The following is a 17,379-nucleotide window of genomic DNA, read 5'->3' on the forward strand; positions in this document are numbered from 1 at the left end:
GCTAATTAGTCATCCTAGACTTATATATTCTACCTTAGGGGTTGGACACGTGTCCACCCTTATGACATATGTCCATGGTTGACATGTGTCCCACTGTCATCCACACACTAATCAGTTTCTGCCATGTGTCTTGGTGGGGCCCACTTAGGGGTCTAACCATGATTAATTAATCCATAATTTCCACTAATATTTCTAGACCAAATAAAATTTATAACCAATTGATGTATTAAATAAAATCATGAATAAAAATCTCTATCTCGCATCCCAAAATGATCTTGCCCATTACTTTAAGGAAGTAGGTGCATCACCTGCTTAATTCTTGCCATAAGTTTGTAAGTAGTTGCATCACTTACATGCCCTTTTCACTTAAAATTCAATCCATATATTCTAAGTAGGAGCATCTCCTACTTGAAGTAGGTGCATCACTTACTTGTTCTTTTTAGGAGGTTAACAATTATTCTTAACTTAAGAACCTGTGTGATCCTTGCTACTTAAGCTACATGTGTAATCAAGTATCTTAATTATGTAAGAAATCCAAACTAGTAGCTTAAGCAAGTAGGTCGATTACTATGACAAATTATTTGGCCTCGAACCCTTTTTAAATCCTTTCAAACCTATTTTAAACCATCACTACCCACATAGAACTAGTCTATGCAAAATATTAGGTGTTCTATCCTCCCCTTCTTAGGATTATTTTGATAACATCATGGATAACATGGATCACATTGCTACTTTAAAGGAGCTTAAAAATGTCCCAAAGTACAAAAGTACGGGATATAACAGCACCCTTGAACTCTTCCTATCTTATTGGCCTAATTTCTTCAAGTGTAAAATTCGGCCTCTAGGATTAAGGATTTGGAAAGGATGACTCTTCCCAAGTTTGATGGTTCTAAAATAGATGAGGAACCTATGGAGTTCATTGATGAGGTGTGCTGGATTATAGCTATCTTGGGCGTGCCTCCAAATGAGAAGGTTGAGCTAGTGGCCTATCTACTCAAAGGTATGGCCACTAGCTCAACCTTCTCATTTGAAGGCAAATCTATGATAGCCATAATCCGGTACACCCCATCGATGAACTCAATAGTATCCTCATCTATTTTAGAACCATCAAACTCGGGCGGATTCATACTTCAAAAATCCTAAATCCTAGAAGCTGATTTTTTCACTTGAGGAACTTGCCCGTGTCTCATAGTTTGTGGTATTCTATTCATCCCAGTTCCATAAAGATATATCAAGATTTGAGGGACGTATATTGGTGGAATTGATTTAAAAGAGGCATTGCAAAATTTGTGACTAAGTGTCCTAATTGCCAATAGGTGAAGGTTGAGCATTAAAAACTGGGAGGTTTGCCTCAAGATATTGAGATTCTAATTTGGAAGTAGGAAGCCTTGAATATGGACTCATTACAGGTTTTCCTTGCACTCGTAGGCAACATAATTCCATTTGGGTTATAGTTGACTGAATGACTAAGTTGGCTCATTTTCTCCCAGTAAAGACCTCATATTCAGCCGATGACTACACTAGGTTGTATATTCGAGAGTTGGTAAAGCTTCATGGTGTTCTATTTTATATTATTTCTGATCGAGGTACTCAATTTATATTCCAGTTTTGGAGATCTTTCTAAAAGGGTATTAGGACCCAAGTGAAACTTAGTACGACTTTCCACCCACAAACGAATGGTCAGGATGAATGTACCATTCAAACCTTCAAAAATATGTTGAGAGCATGAGTGCTCAATTTAAAAAGAAATTTTGATGATCATTTGTCGTTAATAGATATTTGCTTATAATAACAGTTATCACTCTAAAATTGAGATGACCCCATTTGAGGCTTTGTATGGTAGGCGGTGTAGGACCCTGGTTTTTATTTTAGGCTATTGGTAAAGTTAGACTCATTAGAGAAAGATTGAAAATAGTGCAAAGACGACAAGTCTTATTCAGATGTGAGGAGGGAGCTTGAATATGAAGTCAATGATTGGGTTTACTTGAAAATTTTACCCATGAAGGGTGTGATGAATTTCGGTAAGAAAGGGAAGCTAAATCCCCGTTATGTTGGCCCATATCAGATTTTGAGGAGAATTGATAAAGTGGCTTATGAGTTGGATTTGCCTTCAGATCTGGCATCGGTGCATTTGGTGTTCCATGTGTCATTATTGAGGAAGTTTATAGGTGATCCTAGAACCATTGTGCCATTGGAAAACACAAAGATTAAAGAGAGACTTTCTTATGAAGTGGTTCCGGTTGAGATTTTTGATAGGCAAGTAAGAAAGTTAAGAAACAAATAAATAGCTTCAGTTAATGTGTTATGAAGGAATCAAGAGGTTGAGGGTACTACATGGGAGGCTGAAGATGATATGATGTCCCGATATCCTCTTCTCTTTCCTTCCGTACCTAGTTAAGTATTTAGCTCCTTCATGATCCAACCAGCCCAAATCATGCATTTAAATTATTTTCACGGTTTCATATGCATTTATGTTCATGAAATGAGTTTTAAATTTATATTTTGAGTTGAGAATAAAAATTTCATGTTTTATGCATTTTCGAGATCTTTTGCATTCATGTTGGGCTGCTATATTTCTTTCCTATTCCATTCATGTTAGCTGGAACCCCATTCAAGGATGAATGTTCCCAAAGGGGATATATGATAAGACCCCATAATTGCCTGTGTCTCATAGTTTGCGGTATTCTATTCATCCCGGTTCCACAAAGATATATTGAGATTTGAGGAAAGTGTATTGGTGGAATAGATTTAAAAGAGACATTGCAAAATTTGTGGCTAAGTGTCCTAATTGCCAATAGGTGAAGGTTGAGCATCAAAAACTGAGAGGTTTACCTCATAAAGAAATAACTCATAGAGAACCCATGATGTATGAGGACTCACCAAGACTTAGCCATAGGAACTCAACTAGCCATGTGGATCGATACGATCCTCAACCTTAACCCCTACATTATGAGACAATATAGGTCACAAATATGATTTAGTACTTTTGAATGTCCTAAGTATGAGGGCATGACATGCAATGTAAATCATAAGACGCAATGATCAAGTAAATTACATGTCAAGAAAAGATAAGTAAAGTCATGAGAGAACAAAGCATTTGAAAAGCATAGTTGAAATCGTAAAAGTACATTAGAGGTCATACATATGTGGGATAGAACCACATATGTATCAAACTACACTCATTTGAATCAAAGGCAAATAAGGCATATCACAAATCTCACAACTTTCAGAAAACACACAAAAGCAACAAGATCAACAGAGGAGTACAATACACACCAAAAACAAACTATACCAAATGAGAATCAGAAGAAACCATCAAATCACTGAGTTTCTTCATCATCTTCAACAATAAGGGGAGAAGAGCACAAAGACAGAAAAAGAAAGAAGACAAGGAAAGGTCCACCCTCAAAATAAAATTCGAGGCAACAAACACACATGCAGAGCAATCGGATGTGAATCAGAAAGAATCCATCAAATCAAATGGTCTCCTCATCATCTTCAACACTAAGAGGAGAAGAGCACAAATTATTCAAGGCAACAAACACACATACAGAGCAAACAAGCTGGTGTGAATCAGAAGGAAACCATCATAGCAACATATTTTGGCCTCTTCATCATCTTCACAAGAACAACAAGAATGGCAAAGAAGATCGAAGAAGAAGACGAAAATGGTCATCTTCTGACTATTCAAGGCAACAAACACACATATAGAGCAAACAAACTGGTGTGAATCAGAAAGAAACCATCATAGCAACATATTTTGGCCTCTTCATCATCTTCACAAGAACAACAAGAATGGCAAAGAAGATCGAAGAAGAAGAAGAACACAGTAATTAGGGCTCAAAAGGGAAATTGTGTGTAGGGTAAATGGTACCCAAAACTACTATATTTACCTCTTTTACAAACGAATAAAAAAGAAAATAATATTTACCTTTTAAAAAATAATAATATATGGGATAGAACCATAACCGACAATAAGATAATGTGAGCTATAACATGGAATCCTGATGTCTCCCCATACAAAAGAATAAAGGGGTTCTACTTGCCAACGTAGACTCTACCCCGCTAGGCGAGTCATGTACATATGCTATCTGGACCACTAGCTAAGCCATGAAGGCAACCTATAGTGGCACGTAGTTTAGGAGACTTGAGGTTGCTACTAAGTCTTTTGGTAGGGCCCTCACCTCAAGTCCACTCGATGTTAAGTCAAATCCCATGTAATACATAATATAGTAAATATATTTAGCATATATCATAACTTGTTCATAAACATCATTATTCATAGAATAGCTCATTTCATAACATAATTGCAATGTGAGAAGTGTCCTTTCATCATTATAAATCATACTTGTGTAGTTCATATAATTAGGTCCTAGGCCACCACATAGGGCCCTAAGTCACCTTCCTTCATAACTTACATGAACTTCATATCTTGAACATACATGTAATTTATGATCATAATTCATACTTGAATTTTGAGTAAAACTCATATACATAGTCAATTTGAATAAAAATCATGATAATAACTTGAAATCATTAGATTCATAATCATAATCCATAATATAATCATTCAAAATAGGCTTCATGCATGGGCACTCATAAGTCAACTAAAAATCATGTAATTCATGTAGGAACATACTTATAATGATCAACTATAAAGATTTAAAACATAATTTAAATAACCCAATAAGATTCATAAAACAAGGGTTACAAACCCAATTGAAATTTATGAGATTTTGAGTAGAAACTTGGGACTCCATGGATGAAAGAAACCCATGGATGAATCCCTACACACCTTGATTGAATTTGACCTTAGAATTGAAAAAGGAGACTTGTTCTTGAAGAAACCCTAGCAAAGAGTGATGAAGAGATGGATCCTTGAATGAACCTTGAGAGAGAAGTCTTAAAGTTGATTAGGAATTAATGAAGAAAAAGAATAGGTTTAGGAGTATTTAGGATATTTTCATAATGAATCTAGTCCGAAAAACGTCCATATACATTAATAAAAGAATATGGAAAAGACCAAATTACCCCTCATTAAACTGTAACTAGGACTCACCACAGAGGACCCATCACGGTCCATGATGCTAATCATGGCCTGTGGTGGAGTCCGAGGTGTTGGACTTGGGAAAATTAAAAATCTGAAGTTGCAGGGGAAGGTTTTAGGACTTCCTCCATGGGGACCCTTCATGGTCCGTGGAGAGCACCACATTCCTGGACCATGGATGTTGTGCATGCCCTGTAGGGTGACCTGCAAGAGTGACCACCACGGATCTCACCATAGTGTGAGGAGTTACATGGCCCGTGGTGGCTAGTCATGGTCCTAGCCTTGGGATCATGTTTTGAGGTCTCAGGGGAGGGGCCACCACAAAGGGCTTCACAGCCTGTGGTGTTAACCATGGTCCGTGGTACCCTATCGTGGATCTTACCCTATAGGACTGAGCCTCAGGGTCACCACCACGGTGGCTCACTATGAGGTATGGTGCCCACCACGACCCGTGATGGCCTTCATGGTCATCACCTAGTGCCAAAATTGTAGGTTTTTAAAAATTTCATGTTTTGATTTTCATTTTTTGACTTTGTAAATTCTCGAGCCTTAGTCCTTAAAACATACTTCATCATTTTCATAAAACATGCATAAATCATTCATCAAATTCGTGATCATAGATTATAGTTCATAAGTTAAATTCAAAGCATAATGCATGGGCCCATATGAAATTAGTTATAAATCATTCTTTTTAGTTAAATCATGCATAATAAAGTAGAATAACTTAAATTAAATTATAATAAAAAGGACCCATGATGATTTGACATAAATCCTAATTGAACTGAGTGAAATAGAACGTGAATAATTGAGATATTTTGGGAACCAATGGATGAAAGAAATCCATTGGTGAATTCCCACATACATTGATGATCAAAGCCCAAAAGTAATTGAGATTGAAATTGAACCCTAGCTTGATGGAGAAGAAATCACAAGAGAAAAATCTTGAAAGCCTTAGGAACTTTTGAAAGAATAGGAGAGAGTGGCAGAATGATTAAGGGTTTGGGAATCTATAGGATGCCCAAAATAGTCCAAAATGACTTAGTTTAGGAGTTAAAAGAATGGAAATGTCCAAAATATCCCTGACTTGAAAACTCTCAAAGTGTCCTGCGGGTGAGACCTACAATCCATCAGAGGCATTCGTAGAAGCCCTGACAAAAACCTGAGGCTACGGGAATTTACATCTTGACTTTACAACCCTGGTCTATAGGTCATCAACTCTTTCATCCTATAAAACTTCAGAATTCCAAAAAAATCTAACTTTCTAAACCTCACTCTATGATTCATCCTACCCCTTGTGGAATCATTTACGATTGGAAAACTTCTCGTAAAACTTATCCTGGGTTACTGGAATTTGAAATTCCCTAGTACCTTTGCTAAGATACCTTTCTACGAACCTTAGGACCTTATATGGTCTATAAAAGCTACTCGTAACTCGAACCCAAATGTCACAATCTGACCTAGGGTCTAGTCATAAAACAATGATCGAAACCCCGAAGGGCTACAACTAAGCCTCTTGAAATATTATAAATCATGCATAAGGTAAATTAAATACGAAAATAACATAGAAAAAGTCTAACATAAGGCTCAAAAGAGAATATAATCCAACTACATAGAATTTACACGTTTTATCCAAAAAATGCCTCTACTAATGAAAATAGGAAGGAGCTAAGACATGTCCCTAGATCAAACTCATATCGAAATATAACAAAGACTTTAGTAAGAAATAATGACTCATATCTAGTCCTCAATAGATGAGGACTCACCACAACTCCATCGATGCGAAATCTCAACTAGACACGTGTATGAATGTGATCCTCAATCTCAACCCCTATATTATGAGATAATGTAGGAAAAAATATGTGTTAGTACATTGAATATACTAAATATATGGGCATGACATACAATATATAAATCATATGATAAAATGATTGAATAACATACATGATAAAGAGGATAAGTGAAGTAATGAGAAACCCAGAATGATCAAAGAAATTAAGGGACATAGTTCAAAATCATAAAATAACATAATGAGCTTATACATATGTGGGATAGGAACCATAACTGACAGTAAGATCATGCGAGCTATAACATGAAATCCCATTATCTCCCCATACAATGAAGAAAAAAGGGAATCTACTTGCCAAGGTAGACTCTACCCGGTTAGGTGGGTCATGTACATACACTATATGTGGATATACTAGCTAAACCCTAAAGAAAACCTATGGTGGCACGTATTTTAAGGGATTGGAGGTTGCTACTACGACTTTTGGTAGGGCCCCCACCTCTAGTCCACTCGGTGCTAAGTTAAATCCCACGGAATACATACATAGTATAGAAATCATAATGAACTTATATTATATCCATGATCATAGGTTTGAAATTCATATAATAGCTCATTTTCTAAAATAATTAAAATGTGAGTATTGGCCTTTCATCATTATAAATCCTATTTGCATAATTCATATCATGAGGTTCCTAGGTCATCACACAGGGCCCTAAGTCATCTTTCTTCATAACATGCATGAATGTCATAATTTGATCATAATTGAAATCTGTAATCATGATTCATACTTGAATTTAGTGGAAAACTTGAATACATAATTAATTTGATTTAAAACCATAGAATTCCTTGAAATCAATAAACTTGACAATCTTACCTTATGTAATTCATCATAGAAAATAGCTTTATGCACCAACATTCATAATACAACTTGAAATCATATAATTTATGTAAAAACATACTTATAATGATCATTAGTAATGATTAAAAATATAATTGAAACAGCCCAACACAATTCATCAATATTGGAGTTTAAAAGTTATGAGATTTCATGAGATTTTTTAGGAAAACCTTGGAATCCATAGGTGGAAGGGCCCATGGATGACTCTACACATACCTTGATTGGAATTGAACTTTGAAATTGAGAAAGAAGGCTTGATCTTGAAGAAACCCTAACCCAAAGCTTGATGAAGATGATAAACTATTGAGGAACCTTGGGAGAGAAATCTTAAACTTGTTTGGGAATAATGAGGAAACAAAAAGGGTTTAGAAGTATGTAGGACATATTACTTAATGAATCTTGTCCTTAAAAATGTCCACATACATTTGTAGAATATAGGGAAAAGGACCAAACTACCCTTCATTAATCCTTAGTCGGATATCCCTATGAGGGCACTCTACAATTTGTAGAGGCAGTGAAGAGTCATAGGAACGAATCATCCTATAGGCCCAAAGAAAAGACCTGAAAAATAAGTCTGTGACTTTCTATAGGACTCATTTCTATGACTCGTTCTCAAGTCTATGAGTAGTACACTTCATTTGTCCTATAGGGTATGAAATCTTTCAAAATATTAGCCTCAGATGTTTGTGCATGAGTCATTTTGATGAGTCTTATACTCCTCTATGACTCAACCTATTGAGTAATAGAGTGGCTTCTGAGGGTTGATTAGTCGCAGGGTATAAGTCCTGCACTATGACTCATTTCTACTAGTCGTAGACTCTTTCATGAGTCATCAAACTGGTCTTAGCCAAATTTCTAGCTATTACTTAAATTCCATGAGTAAATTTATGATGTGTAATAACCTTCATGACTTGTAGACTTACTCATAGACCTTGGCCAACCCAACCGTTTTGAAATTTTCCTTTAGTTCGGCTTTTCATCGTATGAGGTCTTACACCAAACTTAGTTAATTTTCTCAACTCCAGTAACCTACCTATGATACATTTCTACTATTAATAAGACTTTTTACGGACCGTAGGTTGGCTCGTAGGACCTGCACCAACAGCCTTTTCTTCAACATTTCCTTTCATTCTGACTTTTCAACTTTTGGGGTCTTACACTTTTAGAAAAATAATTAGATTCTGCATATGTCCTCAGACATTTTCTTTCAACATGTTGGACTCTTATTAGACTTTTCATATTGTCTTCCACTTTTCAGTATCTCTTGCAATTGATTTTATGAATCATGACACTTATTATACTTTTCATGTTGTTTTTTCTTTTCAGTACCTTTTGTGATTGATTTTATGAATCCTAGTATCATGCCATGTCATAAGGTTAGCTTGTTGTCACTTATGGCTCTAAGTACCGCATCGTGACTATAGGGTAGTCTCGGGTTGTGATATTATGTTATGTGTGCATGTTAACTGTCTCATTGGTTCTACTTTCAAGAATACATGGTTAGGGAATAAAAAGGGATGAATGTGAGATGATATCCTATTATCAATCTTATGCAATGAACTTATTGTGATTGTTTGTGCTTATGAGTATGGTTGTATTCATTGTGATTATGATTGTGTGTCATATCTATGATTGTCAATTGGTGTAGATACCAAGCCTGGTGTAGATTATTAGTTAGCTAGGGTATCACGCTTTGTACACAATATTATCAGTTGGTTTGGGTACCATGCCTAGTATATGTTTGATTATTCTTGTGTATGTTGGTTCTGTGAGTGTAAGACCCCAAAAGTCAGAGAGTTGGAACCCAAAAGAAATCCTCAAAAGTTTTGACTGACTTTAGCCTATGAGTCACTCAACGACTCGTAGACAGTCCTCTGGCTCGTAGGAATGAGTCATGGGCTGACCCCTAGCAGTTGATCATGAAAAACCTCAAAGAAAGGTCTTATGACTCATGTTTATGGCTGGTAATTCTCTCGACAACCAGTAGACTTAAATCATAGAAAGAGTCCTAAGTTTAAGTTTTAGAAGCCCCTCAAGGTCAAGTCTACGACTTGATAGGATGATCCGTAGAAGATGTTACATGTCGTAGGAATGACTCGTAACAAAACACCAGAGACCCATAATTTTATAGGTTTTGGGACTTGTAGGACGAATGGATTTGATGAGTCTTAATGAAGTTTATGGGTTTTAGAAATGACCCATTTGCAAACTTCAGAGAATTGAAAATCAGGCCTTTTCTCAGACCTGCAGGACTAGTCATTTTTATGACTCGTTAATTTTTCTATGACCTGTAGGAAGGGTCTCGTAGGTCCAAAATCTGATGTTTAATAAAGGGTGATTGTATCTTTTCCAAAGTTCGATTCAATGAACCTAGACACTTTTATGGCTAAGTTCAAAGTTTATATATATTTAAATCCTTAAATTACCCTCCTATTCAGTTCTTTCTCCTCAAATTTTTCTAAGGCAAGAACTCCAAGTCTCGCAAGATTTCTTCTTCAAGCTTAAGCTAGGGATTTCAGATTTCTTCAAGGTTCTCCTTTAATTATTAGTGAAGTCACTCTAGGTATGTGGAGATTGATTCATTGGTTCCTTTCACCCATGAAGTCCCAAGGTTTTCTCAAAGTTTCTTTCAAAATATGAACCTTAGTTTTGATGAATTACATTGGGCAGATTAAATTCCATTTCTAGATGTTATCAATGATCATTAGATGCATGTTTTCATATGAATTTCATGATTTCAAGATGAATTATGAATTCCCATGCATAAATCTACTTTAATGTTATGATTATGAAAGTTAAAGAAGATTTTATGAGTTTACCATGAGTTTAATGATTTTCAATGAAAGTTTCTACGATTTAAAGTTCAGATTATGATTTTATGATTAAATTTATGATGATGATCAAAGTTAGTATCAAATAAGTTTTTATGGTATGATATGTCCAACTCTCACACAATCATGATTAAAAGATAGTGATCAGTATAATTCACACCGAAGGTATGGATTCTTATGAATCACTAAGTTAATGAGCTCTTCCTAATATGTTTTAAAGATGGATTGATAGGCAGTTACTCTCTTTCCCTATTATGTTATGATCATTTTTAATGAGCTTACATTGGGATATTGACTAAGAGCTGAGAAGACTTCTAGGAGGGGTTCGCTACGGTAACACAATTAGTTACCCAAGGGAATCGTAGTAGCAACCTAAAGTCTAAAACTATATTTCCCGCGTAGGATTGCCTTCATGGCCTAGCTAGTGGATCCACATATAACATAATTGAGTTGATTTTAGATGAGTACCATGATGGAGTATACCCTGGCAAGGTAGCCTCCCCCTTCTTTATTAGGGTTTCATATGATTCTATATTAGAGCTCATATGGTCTTAGATGCCAGTTAAAGGTCCTATCCCACACAAATTAAATGTAAAGTTATTAGTTTATGATGAAGTTTTATTGTCACAACCCAACCTCGTAGGCCGCAACTGGGGTCCGACCTGGACCCCCTTATGCGTGTCTATCAGCTATACTCAAGTTGAACCGTGTGTGATATGATACTATACACAGAAACTCCAATGGGTCAAAAACTTTTTCTTAAACCTGTAGCCTCTTTCACCTATTTCATAACAGGAAAGGGCATGCAAGCCGACACGGCTGCCATAACATGAAAACATTTTCAATACGTCGTATGAGCATAACTGAAACAAATATATAAATAACCTACATACACATGTATACAGACCTCTAAGAGTAATAAATGTATCATATGGAGGGACAGGGCCCCCGCCGTACCCCTGAGTAAATAAACATATACATCAATGACCAGCATCAACAGTTAGGCTCCAGAACAGTGGAGCACATCCAACATAGCTGAGTGGAAACCCTAAGCTAACAGATCTCCAACACGAACATCTGTACCTACGGACATGGAATGCAGCCCTTCGGAGAACAAGGGGTCAGTACGACATATGTACTGAGTATATAAGGAATAAAATATCATAGCTGAAACAACAACTGAAATGGGGATGTATGAGATAAGTATAACAATTAACAAATTACTTTACCTGCACTTTAGAACACATAGTCATGTACATCATCATACCTTGTGCCCAGCCCTCTTGTGAACTCGGTGTCATAATCTCCTCATCATATTAATATGTATATTACTTTATCATATCATTATATACAACATCACATCATCATATATGGTACAATATTTCCGTATATGTCATCATTTTACATCCGGTTCATTATGGGGCTCGGGGTCACAAATCTATCACTATATTTCCATATGCATGCTTACATAAAGTATCCATCTCTTTAGTGAGGGACTCGGTGAATGGAGGAGTGTACGTCTATAGTGTACCATCATAATATACATATTGTACCCGACCCTCTAAGAAGGGACTCGGTGTTCCTTCTTTATTTCGCCATACATGCTATTATATTACATTCGGCCCGGGAATCGGTGAATAATTGTATCATTATAACATATAACATATACCACACCTCACATATAGAATCGTCTCTTCGTGCGTGGAACTGTACACATCCGGCCTGGGATGTGGTGAAAGAAGTAGTAGAGCTATGCCTGATATAATATCTGGCCCATCGTGGGACGCGAAGAAAGAAGGGTTACAGTATGCATGAATAGAGTAGTGAGAAACTATATTCAACTAAGTCACCTTCTGAGACTCAATGAAACAGTCAAGTGAACCGTCACATGAAGACCAGAGTAATAGTCGTCTTAAATACCTTCTAAACACTGTTTGAGATCATAGTAACTGGAGTTTCAGGAATCGTAGACGTGTATTGAGACAAGGTTAAACAGTTTATTGAGATAGAGATGTTTATCGTCGCAGAGACCTTAGGAATAGGAGCTAATGTATTCAATTATCATTCATCAGATAAGAGACTCGAGGGTAGTAGTTCAACTACTTAAGCATTCTAATATCAAGTAATGAATAAAAGTCATAAGTTATACCCGGATCTTATAACTAGAACTACCCCCACCTCATATCATATCCCACTACATTTATACTTTAGACATTCCAAAAGGAAGAACAAACAGACTTTACATATACTACTGTTCATGATCTAGCAGCCTGGAAAGACAATAACTCAACTATTACAGGAGTCTTAACATCACAAAGTGAATAAAGTTTATGAATTACATTTGGAGTTTCATGAGTGGAATTATCTCCGCCTTTCATTTACAAATCATTCATAACCTATACCTAAGACATGCCAAAAGAAAAGAAGAGTAGCTCTACATACCTATCATGGGTTACTCTTTGTCTCGTTCACCTCATTGTCCTTTCAACCTTTTCAACATGAAAGGAATATGAATATCAACAATCCTTGACTTTCCACTGCCTTAGGTTACACACGAGTATTCATAGAACTCATCCCCTCGCTCGCCTTCTCGACTAGTTCCTTAACTAGTTAAGAAGTTAACGGAAATCGGACAGCATCTCCCCAATAATATGCCCTATCCGAATTTCCAATAATACCCTTAATAACTACAGACAACCAACAACAACCTGCATCATATGTATAAGTAATTCACATCAACATTATACGACATAAACTCCAAACGACTCGCTCGAAACTACGATACCAAAATAAGATTTTTAGTCGCTATTTCATAAAACTTTTAACCGTACGAAGCGGGGGATTGTGTGGATGCAACCAAAATCTCCCACACCTTTTTAAGAATGCATTTAGGACCTGAAAAACAACACCACACACCTACATCATCCCCCACACGCACAATGCCTTATTTTGACTATAATTTAACTATAGCAATTCCAATTTAGTTTATTTCAAACGTCGAGCATTTCTACGATATTCTTACACTTCTAGTAGCATAAAAGGGGTGTAATACACCCTATAAAACACCATAAACTTTAAATTGAAAGGAAATACCTTACCTTTCCCGAAATTGGCCAAAATTCGCCAAAGCTATCAAAACGTGAATTCTGGACAGCCTACTATCTTATATTGTCGCTTATTTTCGAAGGGGTAATTGAGAGAAAAAGAATTGGTGACATCAAGGAAATTTATAGACATGTTTCTTAAGGTCGCATAAAATTTCGAATCACCCCTACAACAATTTTGTATAAAAATATATGCCCAAAATACCAACAGCAGTCTATGTAGGATTTCCAAAATAAAATCTGGGTAGCACCTCCCTCATAATTCATCACCCTTTTTCGAGCAGAGAAAAGCAAAAATGGATTTTTGAGGCTAAATAACAGTTATAGCCCTATGAAATAGATTTTCAAAACATCTAGAATCACTCGAAACTAAGCTTTACACAAGGAGTTAAACTAGTATTACTAATAGCAGTTCTATTGAAAAATGGGTTTCTTAACAAGAACAAAATCCTCCTCATTGCCCCAACGATAAATTTTATATGGTCAAAAACCGTTATTTAATCGTAGGATACCTTGAATAATTAATTCCCGAATTGAAAATGGAGGGCTTACCTTATTTGGTTGCTGCCGTAGCTCTCTCTATTTTTTCAAGTTTGCTACTAAATTTTCCAAGTCTAAAATAAAGCAAAGATGAGAGATTAGTTATCTTTACATGTATATATACCCTTTTTAAGAGGGTGACACGTGGCAGACGGTGACATATGTCAGCCTCCTAGGGGGCCACCTCACACCATGCGGCCACTCACGTGCTGCCATATGGCATGTAGAGGGTCCACCTAAAGTAGGTGAGTCACCTGCTTGCTTGTCACCTGCTTGCTTGTCACCTGCTTGTTTCTCTTTCCTAAGTTCAAAAACTAGTTTTTGCTCCCTCTCGTAGGTTCGTCATCTCATCTTACTTCGGGAATCTGCGTAGTCCTTTCTACTTAAGCTCAACATATACTCAAGTAGCTTAATTACGTAGGACATCCAAGTTGGTAGCTTACGCGAGTCAATTGAGTCCTACGACTCATTTCTCGGCCTCCAACTCCTTTCTAATTCTTATAACCCTATTTCTAATCTTCCCTATTAGGAAGCATCTCATTCTCTTTTCCTTGGAGTTATTTGATAGCCTGGTAGATAATCTAGATCACATGGCACTTTTTAAGAGACTGAAGACAACATCCCAAGGTACGAAAGTACGGGGTATAACATTTATGATATGCATTGACCAGGAATTTCATATATTTTCAAATGCTTTTAAGCTCTATCCATATTCATTATGATTGGTGAAGCATCTTATGTCATATTTTTCACTTTCCTATTAATTGTTCATCCATACCTCACATACTTAGTACATTCAAAAGTACTAATACATATTTTACCTATATTATCTCATAATGTAGGGACGGACAACATTCTCGATCATCCTATTTGTGGCTAGAGTTTCCCTAGATTATCAAGGAGTTGGTAAGTCCTCATTGTATTGAGGACATGACTTTTATTCTTGTTGTTACATTATTTTTTTCTGTACTCGGATGAGCTATGAGCTTGTCTTAATCCCCCATCAAAGACTACACTAGAGGCATGTTTGGACACCATATGATGTAGTCTGGTTTGGACATCTATTGAGTTGATTTCCCTTAGTCCTATTCCCTTATAATGATTACTTCCACTTATCTTTATTATGTTCTTTACCTTATATATGCGATGTATTCTAATATGGCATATGGTTGGGGTCCCTCACATTCAAATCATCATATCGTGGTTGGGCCCTAGCTCGAATGGTGACAGTGAGTGAAATGAGTTTATTCATTATAATGTATTTTTATGTTGATTCATGAGTGGACGATTTTTTTGTGTTTAAATATTGGGGTGGTTCTTCAGTGGATCGAGATTGCATGTTAAACATTGTAGATTATATCCTAGGGAACCATAGATGGTCCAAATTAATTTAAAGGTGTGGAAATCATGTATGGGTATTGCTATGATGTCAGACATGTTTCAAGTGGTTGTTAAGTCAGAGTGGTGATTGAGTATCTTGTTTATACCATTGGTTTGGTTGATACATAGGTTGTCTTGTCTTACTAAGTTATAGTTATGTGTTCACATTCATATGGTCGATGATCTAGCAATTTAGGCAGCTGCTACGTGACTCAATTCTAACCAGCACATTTTCCTAATTCAAGGGTGAGTTGCTTTTTTCGAACTACTATGGATTCATCTTTTCTTTTTAGTCTATTTTTTAGATTTAGACTCTATTTTTTGGGGGTATTATCCCCGTATTCAAGACTATGAAGAATGTTTTGGTACATGACTTTTAGGATCTTGGGATTTTTTCCACAAATAATTTGTGATGACGGTTTTTAGTTATGAGACTTGGTTTTGATTGCTTAAAAGGTTATTTAGTTGTTTAGTTGTTTATGGGTTGGCTTGGATAATTTCTTCTCCTACCGGGGTTTTAACCTATGTACATCCTCGAAAAACTAACTAGACACTTGTAACGTAGCTTTCACTTGCATATGGCAATCAAAGAAGCTTATTCTTACCTATATCAACAAGACACTTTAAGCATCAAAGAAACTCTTAATACAAAGTATGTTTAGCAATTCAAATAAGACAATTCTATCACATAGGCGTAGCCTCTAAAACCAACTCAACAACATAATATATAGGAAAAGTACATTCATATTATCAAGCAAAGAAATCACATATATACGAAGTTTACATCATCTATATGCCTTCATTTTTAAAAGAGATCTTGCCTTACACATTCATAATACATCGCAATTTTTTGGGCATACAATTAAAATAATTTCCTTAGTGTCACCCTCTATTAACAAATGCGATAGAAAGATCAAAAGGACTTAATAGATTGTAATGTCATTTAAGGAAAACTAGGAAATATTTGCTCAAAATTGTGACTACTCTCCCTATACAATCAACAACTTAAACTCTTTTCTTCCTTATGTCTTTAGAAATTTCAACTTTTTGCTTATGCTTCCCCTTATGATAAACTCATTTATTTATCACTGCCTCTTTTTCATGTATTGTTAATAAGGAGAAATTTTCTATTCTCCTTATTCTTTTATAGATTTTTTCATCTTCTTTTTTTTCTTATCTCACTACCAGCAGACTAAAATTTTATTCATGGGAAACAATCAACTTTTTGTTCGTTGATATCCAACCCAATTCCCATTGATTTACCTTCCTCTTTCCTTTACCTTAAGTTTTTTACTTTAAAGTGCACTAGAGACTTTGGGATCAAATTAATGCAAAGTTAATAAACAAAGAGGAAAGAATAATTAAGAACTTGTCAAATAAACATGCTAAAAATCTACAAGGGATTAACTACAAATAATGAAAGGGTAGGCAAACATACAGTAAAAAAGATGGCTCTACAAAGAAATACCTAAATCATATGTTATGAATCAACACTTTATTTCACTGGTACACACATTGAAAAAGTTCTTGATCATTAACATGGAATATATAAAACACTAACCACACAATGGCACATAAATGAGTAAAATCAAATTTCTATCGACTCTCTACCTAACAACACAATCAAATTTAATGAAAATAATTTTACATCCATTTTTACTTATCCAGAATCAATTTTAGAGCTTGCATGTCTCAAATAAAATATATCTACTTTTTATGCACCTTATTTACAAGAGTTATCCAATGTTGGTTTAGCATATCTTGATTAAGCACCTAACTTTTGAAAAACATTTGGT

The sequence above is a fragment of the Solanum dulcamara genome, chromosome 9 (assembly GCF_947179165.1).
Source record: "Solanum dulcamara chromosome 9, daSolDulc1.2, whole genome shotgun sequence".
Classification (NCBI taxonomy): domain Eukaryota; kingdom Viridiplantae; phylum Streptophyta; class Magnoliopsida; order Solanales; family Solanaceae; genus Solanum; species Solanum dulcamara.